This window comes from Castanea sativa, chromosome 11 (genome assembly GCF_040712315.1).
Source record: "Castanea sativa cultivar Marrone di Chiusa Pesio chromosome 11, ASM4071231v1".
Taxonomy (NCBI): domain Eukaryota; kingdom Viridiplantae; phylum Streptophyta; class Magnoliopsida; order Fagales; family Fagaceae; genus Castanea; species Castanea sativa.
In genome coordinates, this window is record NC_134023.1 from 59,085,821 (window position 1) to 59,097,467 (window position 11,647).

Consider the following 11,647-nt stretch of genomic DNA (forward strand, 5'->3'; position numbering starts at 1 on the left):
CTAGATTTAAATCTTGTAAATTATTAAGCTTTCCAATTTCAGAGGGAATATCACCTGATAATTTGTTTTGCCACATTTGGAGATCCCCCAAATTAATCAAGTTTCCTATTTTGGTAGGAATCTTTCTAGATATTTTGTTATTATCTAAATATAATGTGTCAAGAGTAGTTGAGAAATTGATAATGCAATTGGGTAACTCTCCCCCAAAGTTATTGGCATTTATAGCAAATGTAGTCATATAGGTGGCACTTGTCAAAGAACAGAGAAAACTCAGGTCATTTGCCCCTCCATTTCCAAGATTGTCGAGGGTAATGCCAAAAAAAGTAATTTTGTATAGCTTTTCCAAAGAAGGAACTTTTCCACTTAATTTATTATTGTTCAAAACAAGAGCATATAGGTTTGAGGCATTAGATATTGAATTAGGGACTGATCCAATAAATTGGTTGTTCGCAATGCTAAATCCTGCAATATTTGGTAGAGTGAAACCTAGGTTTGACGGAAGACTCCCATGCATTTGGTTGTCTAATATATCAAAGATCTTCAAAGAAGACAAATTGAAGATTGAGGGAGGAAGTGTACCAGACAACTTATTTGAAGATAAAGTAAAGGATGAAAGTTTGGTGAATTGGCCAAATGAATCAGGGATAGTCCCAACCCCATTTTTGTTTATATTAGTAATGAAAAATTCTAAATTATTATAAGAATCTCTTTACAAAAATGTAGTCATTGTTAGTAAAAAATAAAACAAATAATTTTAGAATAAAAATGAAAAATTTATCAATCACCAAAATACTTGCAATGCAAAATCTCTATATAACCCATTGAAAAAAAGAAAAAAAATTAATATGAAAAATTCACACTTAATATTTTAAAATTCACTTTAATTAAATTTAAAATAATGAATTTTAATAATGAAATAAAATAATTTTAGAAACTTACCCTTAAGAAAATGGTAAGTTAGTACACACTATTTTTAATATCAATTTAACAAAGTTTGTTCAATCGAATGTCAAGGGGGAAATTTTTTTTTTTTTTTTTCCTTTAAGTTTGGGGTGGGGTGTCATTTCTCCAAACATCAAAGCAGGGGAGTGTAATTACCCCTTAGTAATATATCTTTTTTATTTAAATTATTATTCATACTTTTGTTGATGGTTAGTTAGTAACTAACGTGGTTGACTTGATTTTGTAACCTTGACCTATGTTACATCAAGTGCTATTACGAAATTTATTTAAAAAAGAATGCAAACAAATGATATAATTGATATCACATCAATAATATAATATAAATAAAATTTTAATTTTTTTTAAATTTTAAAAAATAGACACATCGGTTTATAAAACTATATAGTAAAATTTATTGTTATATCGCTAGAATCACTCTTTTACTAATAACCATATAGCCGACATTATCTTTGCATTGCATGGTCATATAAACATGTAATTGGTACATGTGCATTTTTTTTTATCTGTTTATTTTAGTTAAAGTATAATTATTCTTAAAATATTCTAAAAGAACCTAAAATGATAAAGAAAAATTTTTAACAACCAAACACTAGAAATAGAAGATCAAATTCAATAGTTATTTGGATTTGAGATTTGTTTTCGGTAGTGTAGAAGCCCAACGGGCTAAAGGCCCAATGGATTTTACTAAATCTCATCCCATAGGATGCTTTCGTGATCTAGTTTCCAAACTTAAGGTTTCTTATCCTTACTTTGAGTTTGTGAGGGCTGTTAGTATACAAGCCCAATGGACTCCAGGTCCAATGTACTTTCCTTGTACAACGTATTACTTGTACAAAACCTTATGCTTGCCTTTATGTAGAAAATTGATTCTCAATTCTAAGTTCTAACAACTATCATATCATTGTATTTACAAAAAAAAAAAAAAAAAAAGTAAAAAATAAGAAGAAAAAGCCAACAACAACCAATGTTCATCAAACTAAAATTCTATTATAATACGTTGCCATAGTTCTATTGTATTCGTAGGTAATGCTAATGTTCACATTTATGTATTTTAAAATTCTAATGCCTTAGGAATTTTTTTTTTTTTGCTAATGACGTAGGAATTATTGAAATGATTGCAGTTTTTGAGAGAGAAAAACTTCAAACAAACAATTCCCCCAGTTAAGATTGAGGACGGAGAGGAAATTACGTATGAAAAGGCCACAATTACATTGAGGAGGGCTGTCCATTTCTATACTGCCTTGCAGTCTTGTGATGGCCATTGGCCTGCTGAAAATGCTGGCCCATTGTTTTTCCTTTCTCCTTTTGTGAGTTGCATCATTATCATTATTAAGTTTTCAATATTATTATTAATTTATTATCATTATAATTTATCAAGTAAATATAAACCTTCAGAATATCTTCTAATTAAGTTTGAGTTGACTGTGAACAATAAAATTGTTCCAAATAACATTCTCGCTAGTGAACTATTTTGGCTTTCAGCTCGATATAACTACTATTTTTCTTGTATTTGATCCAAAAAAATGCAAGTATTATGTTTTTACATTACAGGACATCTTAATACTGTATTCCCAGCTGAGTATAAAAAAGAAATTCTTCGTTACATATACAATCATCAGGTATATATTCTTGAAAGTTTAAAATGTTTATTGAATCAATAAGAATAGAGATTTTGCAAAAAATTTCACTTTCATTCTCTGTTTTTTTTTTTTTTCTTTTTGTTTTTTAGAATGAAGATGGTGGATGGGGATTTTACATAGGAGGCCACAACATCATGTTTAATTTGCACAATTCTCAGCTACATTTGTATGCGAATACTTGGGGAAGGACCTGATGGTGGTCAGGACAATGCTTGTGCAAGAGCAAGAAAATGGGTCCTTGATCGTGGTGGTGCAACACACATATCTTCTTGGGGAAAGTCTTGACTTTCGGTATGACTATTTATTTGTGAAGATTCACATCAAATTAGGGTTAAATACTCAAAATAATTTATATTTTTAATTAAATATAATCATATTTATTTCGCAATTTGAGAAATGAACATATTTGGTTTCAAGAACTCACCATTCATCATGACTTTCTGTTGATAATTAACACTAATATGTGATGTCCTGTAAACTGTAGATACTTGGTGTGTTTGAATGGGCTGGAGCCAACCCAATGCCTCCGGAATTTTGGCTTCTTCCTCCATATGTTCCCATGTATCCAGGTTTATACAATATATGATTAGTTCTTCATTAAGTATTTTAAATCATTATTTCATGTGGAACCTTTCTAAAATCAGTTAAGTCGATGTTTAAAAGAGTTAGTTCATTTCTTTGATGCCTTCGTCACTACAGAGGTTTAACATTCTTTTTAATGCATCAAATTCTAATTATAACTTATCAATTTTGTGGTGCCCAAAATGCAGCGAAGATGTGGATCTATTGTCAGTTGGTGTACTTGCCTTTTTCATACTTATATGGGAGAAGGTTTGTTGGGCCAATTACACCTCTTATTCTTCAATTAAGGGAGGAACTTTACACTCGACCTTACAATGAAGTTAATTGGGCCAAAGCACGTCATTAATGTGCAAAGGTCAGTGTACCTTTGATGAGGAGATAACACCATGAAAAGATTCCAATTGAAGGGTTAATATAACATAGAAGGACATAACATGACCCAAAAGTTTAAGCCTGTAGGTTTGGACCCAATTATGTGATATTAACCACTCATTCTTGTCATTAGTATCCAATCTAGAAATTTAAGATTTCGCTAACCACGTCACTCATAGGTCAATATTCCAACAACCTTCATGGTTGATAATTGTGGAATGACATATACTATATGGTCTTTTAAATATATCTCTCAATGCATTGTTTTTGGCAAATGCATTGATTGTGCAAATTTTTTATTTTTGCTAATGCATTGATTATGGAAATTTTTTTATTTTTGCTAATGCGTTGATTATGGAAATCAATTACTACAGGAGGATATCTACTATTCGCATCCTGTGATACAAGATCTACTTTGGGATAGCCTATACATATTAACTGAGCCTCTTCTCACTCGTTGGCCTTTAAATAAATTGGTTAGAGAAAAAGCTCTTCAAGCAGCAATGAAGCTCATTCACTATGAAGATGAAGTCACTAGATACATTACCATTGGGGTTGTGGAAAAGGTAATGTGATTCTACAATGCTCTAGAAAAGCCATATACATCGTTAATTTAGGCTATATAATATTCCTCCTAATGCCATTTGCATTGAACAGTCGATGTGTATGCTTGCTTGTTGGGTTGAAAATCCAAATGGGGATGCTTATAAGAAGCATCTTGCTAGGGTGAAAGAATACATATGGGTCGCTAAAGATGGAATCAAGGCACATGTTAGTACACATTTTATGCAAAACAATTGTAGAACTTTTTACCTATCCATTTGCATAATTGCTGACTTTGATATATGCAATTTGTGTGTAGAGTTTTGGTAGTCAATTGTGGAATGTGAGTTTTAGCATTCAAGCTCTTTTAGCTTGTGATCTCACTAATGAAATTGGACCGGTATTGAAGAAAGGGCATGAGTTCATAAAAAGATCCCATGTTTGATTTTCAATTCTTAAATCATAAAAGTCTACATTTTTGCTTAGGAAAGTCATTATTAATATGTCATTTGGAGTTATTGTGTTCCCCTTAAACAATGTAAAGGTTAGAGACAATCCTTCTGGAGACTTTAGAAAAATGCATCGTCACATTTCTAAAGGATCATGGACTTTCTCTGATCAAGATCATGGATTACAAGTTTCTGATTGCACTACAGAATGTTTGAAGGTAAATGAATCTGTTTAACGTTTCTTCAAATTCTACTATTGCTACTTGTCCATAATCACCGTGTGACCAAATTCTCCTTTACTTCACAGTGTTGCTTACTTTTTTCAATGATGCCACCTGAAGTTGTTGGTGAGAAAATGGAACCTGAGCGCTTGTTTGATGCTGTAAATATCCTACTCTATTTACAGGTGAGGATTAACTTTTCATAGAATGATAAATTACCACTTGTAGAAAAAAACATATGCCTTTAGGAAGAGACGAATTTAATTGATTTCACCATTGTTAATTAATGGGAGTTAATTGTTACCATAGTCTAATTGCTATAATATCATTAAAAATTATTACTCTTCCTAAAATCTTAAACAATTATTAATTGGTGAACTAATCATCTAACCATTACTCTTACATAGTGTTGTATATTTTTGTTTGCTTATTTTGCATGCGTAGGCGTGAATAGGTAATACAAGCTACCATTGTTATAGGTGGATCTAAAAGTGCCGAAAATTACTTGTTCAAATCTAGAGAGATTGGTTATCTAAGAATATTCTTCTTAAAAAACCAAAATTGTTTACAATTTTCAATATATATAAACCCTCATCATCTTTTGAACTAACTCCGAAGCAACTTTGTTAATTTTCTTTGTTTTGCTTTTTTTTTTTTGGTGGCTTGTTTCTTTACATATTTAATCATTACTCTCATGTTAATAATGTAGAGTAAGAATGGAGGTTTATCTGCTTGGGAGCCCGCAGGAGCTCAAGAGTGGTTAGAAGTTGGTACCTTCACATATTGAAGTGTCGTTGAAATGTTCATTTGAAATTTATGCAAATATATTCAATCTTAATTATCATATATCAGTGGAAAATTTATTACCTTTTTTCCCTTCTAGTGGCTTAATCCCACAGAATTCTTCGAGGGTATTGTCGTTGAGCATGAGTATGTTGAGTGCACTGCATCATCAATCCAAGCTTTACTTTTGTTTAAGAAGTTGCACCCCGAGCACAGGAAAACGGAGATTGAGAATTCCATTCAAAAAGCAGTCAAATACATTTTAGACATACAAATGCTTGATGGTTCTTGGTATGTTCATGTACTAGTTTACTCAATATTATTAGGCACAAATACACTTTTAGATTTCTCATTTTGTTCCCTACAGAATACCATTTGAATATAAAATCTAAAGTTCCACGGTGGAAATTTGTTTGGTTTCATTAGTGATACTAAGACATGCTTTCACTGTGTAGTAGATCTTTAAAAGAAAATTGACTACGTCAGCAATATATATATATATATATATATATATATATATATATATATATATATATATATATATATATATATATTGTTGATGTAGTCAATTTTCTTGCAATGGGGGGTATGAATATAGTGCAGTACTTTGTATCTATTCTTTGGTAGTCTTTGTATCTATTCTTTGTCATTCTCAATCTTTAAAGTAGAAAAAGATTTTTTAGTTTTTTTTTTTTTTTTTTTTGTATTTTTTCAGTTTAAATGTTGATGTGGCATTTTTTTAAAATCAAATAAATTTTTTATTTTTATTATTTTATTAGCCACAACAGCATTTAATATGCCAATAGTGTGCTTTGTTTGCTACATATGCATTTTTTGTTAGTGAGTTGACAGCAGAGATCAAAATAGACATAGTTTTTCATAATTAGGAACTAAAAAGTAGGGACGAAAACAAAAATCAGCCCAAAATGTAGTATCAAAAGTGCATTGACATCATATTATTATTGTTATTATGGTCAGATAAATTACATGACGAATTTGAAACATTTGCTTACTATTATTGTTATCATAGTTTTATATATAGATGTAATACAAATCAATTACAAGATGAGACTTTGTCGTAGGTATGGAAATTGGGGAATTTGTTTTATGTATGGTACATGGTTTGCCCTTGGAGCATTAGTTGCAGTGGGCAAGACTTACGACAATTCTCCTGCTATACGAAAAGCTGTTGAGTTTTTACTTAGAACACAAAAAGATGATAGTGGCTGGTCGAAGAGTCATCTTTCATGCCTAGAAAAGGTAGTGTTTAACCATGCATTTTCCTTTAAGCCTCTAAATTCTTTATCTTTTCATATTTAATATCTTTCGTTACATCAATTTGGTTCAATGTGTTTTTGTAGATCAATGATTCAATTTAGAGAAATTTATATCTATTCTTGTTTTAAATGAGATTTTGTAGATGTTGTATAGATTCTTCCATGAAAATTAAAATAACAAATTCTCTATGCTTGGTCATAGATATATATACCTCTTGAAGGAAATCGAGCAAATTTGGTACAAACTGCATGGGCAATGGTGGGTCTTATTCATGCCAAACAAGTTAGTTTATGGTTTAAAAACATATATATCGTGTTATTGTATGTTTTTCTTATATAATTCTAAGAATAAAATTTTACTTGTAATAGGCTAAAAGAGACCTGACACCTCTTCATCGCGCAGCGAAGTTGATAATCAATTTCCAATCGAAAAATGGCGATTTTCCTTAACAGGTGTCTTTGTTTAACATAACTTCAAATAACAAATAGACATATGAAAATTGACAAGACATAGATATCATTCTTCCATTATGGAATGTTGTTTTTTCCCTTGACAAATAATTTTACTTCAAATAATTTGTAATTAATCATTAATTACTTTGTTGTGGCAGGAAACCACAGGAGTCTACTTGAAAAACTGCATGTTGCACTATTTAGCATATAGAAATGTTTTCCCATTGTGGGCTCTTGGAGAATACCACAAGCATGTTCCATGGCCATCCAAAACTATATAGCTAAGAGTGGCGTAGCGAGTTATTAATTCTTTTTCCATTATGTACCATTTACTTTTTTGTCTTACCCACCAGTATTTTATCTTTCTTTAGTAGCTATAAGTGTTTGCATATAAGTTTATAATGGCCACCTAAATAAAATGGGAGTAAGGCCTACAATATTATATTGTACTAGCATGTAACTCGCGCTACACACCGAAACATTCAATAATTATAATGATGAAATATTCATCTCAGTTTCCACACTGAGCATTATGAATGGAAGTCACTCGGCACAAAAAATATAAAAATTAATTGGACAAATAGAACTAAATTAGATTGCAATTATGAATTTTGATTTGATTTGAATTCTAAAATTGTACTTCAACTTTATGATATATGTGATTATATATATCTTTTTCCACTTTTAACAAATTAACAAAATCTTAATCCAAACACACTAAAAACTATTGAAAACTAAGATTCAAAGAAATTTTGGTCTATTTTTCTTATTTTTTAGAATATATACATATATATATATATATATATATATATATATATATATATATATATGTAAGGACACAATTCAAATTCCCAATCTACAACCGAAAGGAAAATGGCTTGAAAGGCCTTTTTACAATTAATTTGTAGAGAGTGGACTTGTAATCTAGATTTCAAGGATGGTTTAAATAACAAAGAAAAGAAACGGGCTTCGAGCCCAATGGCACGAAATAAAGAGTTATTGTAAGAGTATGAATGAAAGCTCTTTCTTGGACACAATCCGAGGATAGTTTATAATATTGCTTCCTAAGGTTGATTACAATTATAGATCGTCAGATTATCATATACTATTGTCTTTCTTTTCAAAAGAAAAAGCCTCTCTTCTTCCGAAGGTCTTTTCCCTTATTTATACTTCCTCTTCTTCTCTTTTTCATCTTCCACCTCATGGTTGTAACGCTGACTTTGGATACTTGTCCCATCAATTTTTCCCCGAAGTCCGCAGGGGTCATGGACCAAGTTCCGAACCTCATGCTCAGGTCCAATCTTTCCATTAATGCAGTCAGTGTATCAATTACAGAGCTTTTAATGGGTGGGCGGTGGTAGCAGCTTTACCTTAGATATTCCACCGCTCTTTCTATTGCCCTCCACGTGTGCCGCGCCTTCCCGTAGTCATAGGATTTCTTATAACATAGCTCGGGGACATTAAACCTCTCTTCCTATGACCTCGACTTAATTATCCGAGGACAAATCTATTCCTCGGACATTATTGGTCACTCGTTTATCACCTCTTGCCTGGCATTTTCTTTATGAGGTACATTCACGCACTCCTAGATCATTTGATGTCCTTGGAGTTGGGTTTTAGCCCAAAAGACTTTGTTGGGCCATCCTTTGTAAATTACTGGGCCCAATGTCCCTACAATAGCCCCTCGAGATTCTTTATTTCTTCACCTCGGGAGGAAAAAAGGATCTCGACTTAAATCTCCTTTTATCTTGCGGATTTTTGGCAACATTACTGACGGGGACAATGACTTTTGAACTACCCGTCGCATGTTCCCGATGCTTCGGTATGTGAAGCACCCCTGAATTAAATTCTGGCGTTTCTATGTCCCACATCTTTCAATGACGCGACACATATCCAACGATTGAGAGCTGTTGCTGGGTTGAGGTGGGAATTCTCCTGCTTCATAACTCCTATCTGATATATAAATACCAATTTCCTTCAAATTTTTCACACTACAAATAATCTTATAACGTACCTGCCACATTTGCTACCTTCACATGCCTTCTCCTTTTACCCAATACCCTGTCCGAGGTGACCGTGCCTTCTTCTTTTTTAAAGTAAGTTCTCCCATACTCTCTCCCCTTCTTATCAACTTCTTTGTTTCTTTTGTTTTTCTCTCCCTTTCTTTTTCTTTTTCTCTGTATCTTTCGTCCTCGGCATAGTCTTTTTAGTTTCTTCACACCCCCTTTTTCAAAGATGGGCAGATTTGCATCCCTGGTGGATTTCAAACAAAAAAATAGAGCAGTTCAAGGCTAAGTACCGAATCCCATCGAACGTATCTATTAGGTACTGTAACGAGGAGGAATATTTTGTAAAAAGAAAAATGGGGGAGGTAGTAATCCCGATGATTGCATTCATCGAAGGGGGAATGAGAATCCCAATGGGAACCGTGACTAGGGATTACCTTAGGGCTTTTAGATTAACTCCCACCCAGTGCACCCCAAATGTCTTTAGGATCTTAGGTTCCATAGATGCCTTAAACGAGAAGATGAACCTAGGACTCACTTTTCACGACGTGAACTGGGTTTATAACCTCCACTACCTAACAAAGAAAGATGAATATTACCTAAAATCTAGACACCCAGCAGTTAGGCTAATTCAGTGTCTGCCCGAATCTAATAAGGGTCTAAAAAACGACTTCCTGATCGTATCAGGAAATTGGCACAACGGCTTACCCTGTCCGACAAGGGAGGGGACCCCAGGTGAAGTTTTTGGATTTTATCTAGAATCCTCAAAACCATTTTTTTGTCTTTTTATTTACTCTTACCCATTTTCTTTTGGATAATTCTACAGATCCACACGCAGCAGATCGTCATCCTCTCCTTGTCGATTTTGGACGGTTAGACAGGATCCTACAAGCTGAAGTTTTTGTGCATACTGACGGCCAACTCCGAGCGGCTCATCTCATCCTCGGCTACGATCCTATTTCCAAAGATTTTCAGGCGCCGAAGTGTGTGATCAAAGCCAAGGACCCCCGCCTTCCCCGAATTAGTGTTGTTGTTGAAGGTTTCCTGCTACCCGAGGGGGCTCCTATTCCTCAGGGTACTTTGGTCACTCAACCTATACAACCCCCACAACCCGTTCCAGTTGGGATTCCCCTAGTACCTATCCATACACAAAATGTACTTGGTGAAACCACATCTTCCCATCCCACTATAAAGGAGGAAGAAGACATCGTCGAGGTATCTGATTCCGGGGACGAGTTCGAGGTTTTCAACCAACCCCACTCTCCCGAAGACTCATTTTCTATCCTCGGCACCTCCTCACAAGTTTCGCAATCTATTGTTCAACAGTCTGAAAACATGGGCATTCAGCGTAAGGTTAAGCCCAGCTTAAAAGACGTACTTGAGGGCCACGCAGGTTCTTAAGAGCCTCCTAAAGAACTGCGCCCTCGGGCCCAAGAAAAGGGTGTTGACAAAGACCCTGAGTCTAGGCTCCCTCCTCCTCCTCCTCCTCCTCCTTCCCAAACTCAACGTACCAACACGGCTAACCTTAAAAGGAAAAGGGATCAGCAAAAGGGAAAGGAAGTGATGGAGGTAGGAAAGGGCTCTCTTCCTAAAGAGCCCGAGATTGAAAAGGGGGGTAAGCAAGCCCGCACCGTGCAGACCAGGTCGGACAAAAGGACCGAATTACAGGTGGCCGTGCACGCTCCTTTATGGCTCCCTGACATGACCATGGACGACTGGGCTATTACCGTGGACGCGTCCATCAGAAACTCTGATGAGGGAACTGCTGCATGCGTGGTAGATGCATTGGAGCAAGCGTTGTTACTCCCCGAGGACATGGGTGAGCTCAGAAAGAAAAGAGACCACAATGTCTTCATGATTTTGAAGAAGGAGCTTGCGATGGTAAGTTTTTTCTTCTAAACCTTGTCTATTTCTTTTTATTATATATATATATATATATATTTTTTTTTTTTTTTCATAAAACTTATACATATATATATATATATATTGTTCACAGGCTGTTCAATCTGCCCATAGGGCAGCAGAGATTGCCATCAGCTCGTACAAATCTCTAAGGGCCGAGGAATCAAGGCGCAAAACAGCCCCAAGGATCTCGAACTTGCAGAAGAAAAAGCTGCAGGAGGTCTCAGCCAAGTTGGTTAAGGCAGAGAGTGAGAGGTCAGGTTTAGAGTTTGATCTCAAAACAACCACTAAACAGGTCGAGGACTAACGACTAATGCTCCAACAAGCCGATGAGAACCTCGCTGCAGCACAAAAGCTTATTGAGGATTTCAAAAAAGATCTAAAGGAGTCTGAGAGGGTCAAGGAGGAAGCCATCAAGGGCAAGAAGAAAGCCCTTCAAGAAAAGGAAAAAGCTGA

General features: G+C 34.4%; 1 pseudogene; it reads left to right on the top strand.

Annotated features, from left to right (window-relative positions):
- Positions 1-452: 452 nt before the first annotated feature.
- On the top strand, positions 453-7,564 carry LOC142616820 (beta-amyrin synthase-like; annotated as a pseudogene).
- The last annotated feature ends 4,083 nt before the right edge of the window (positions 7,565-11,647 follow it).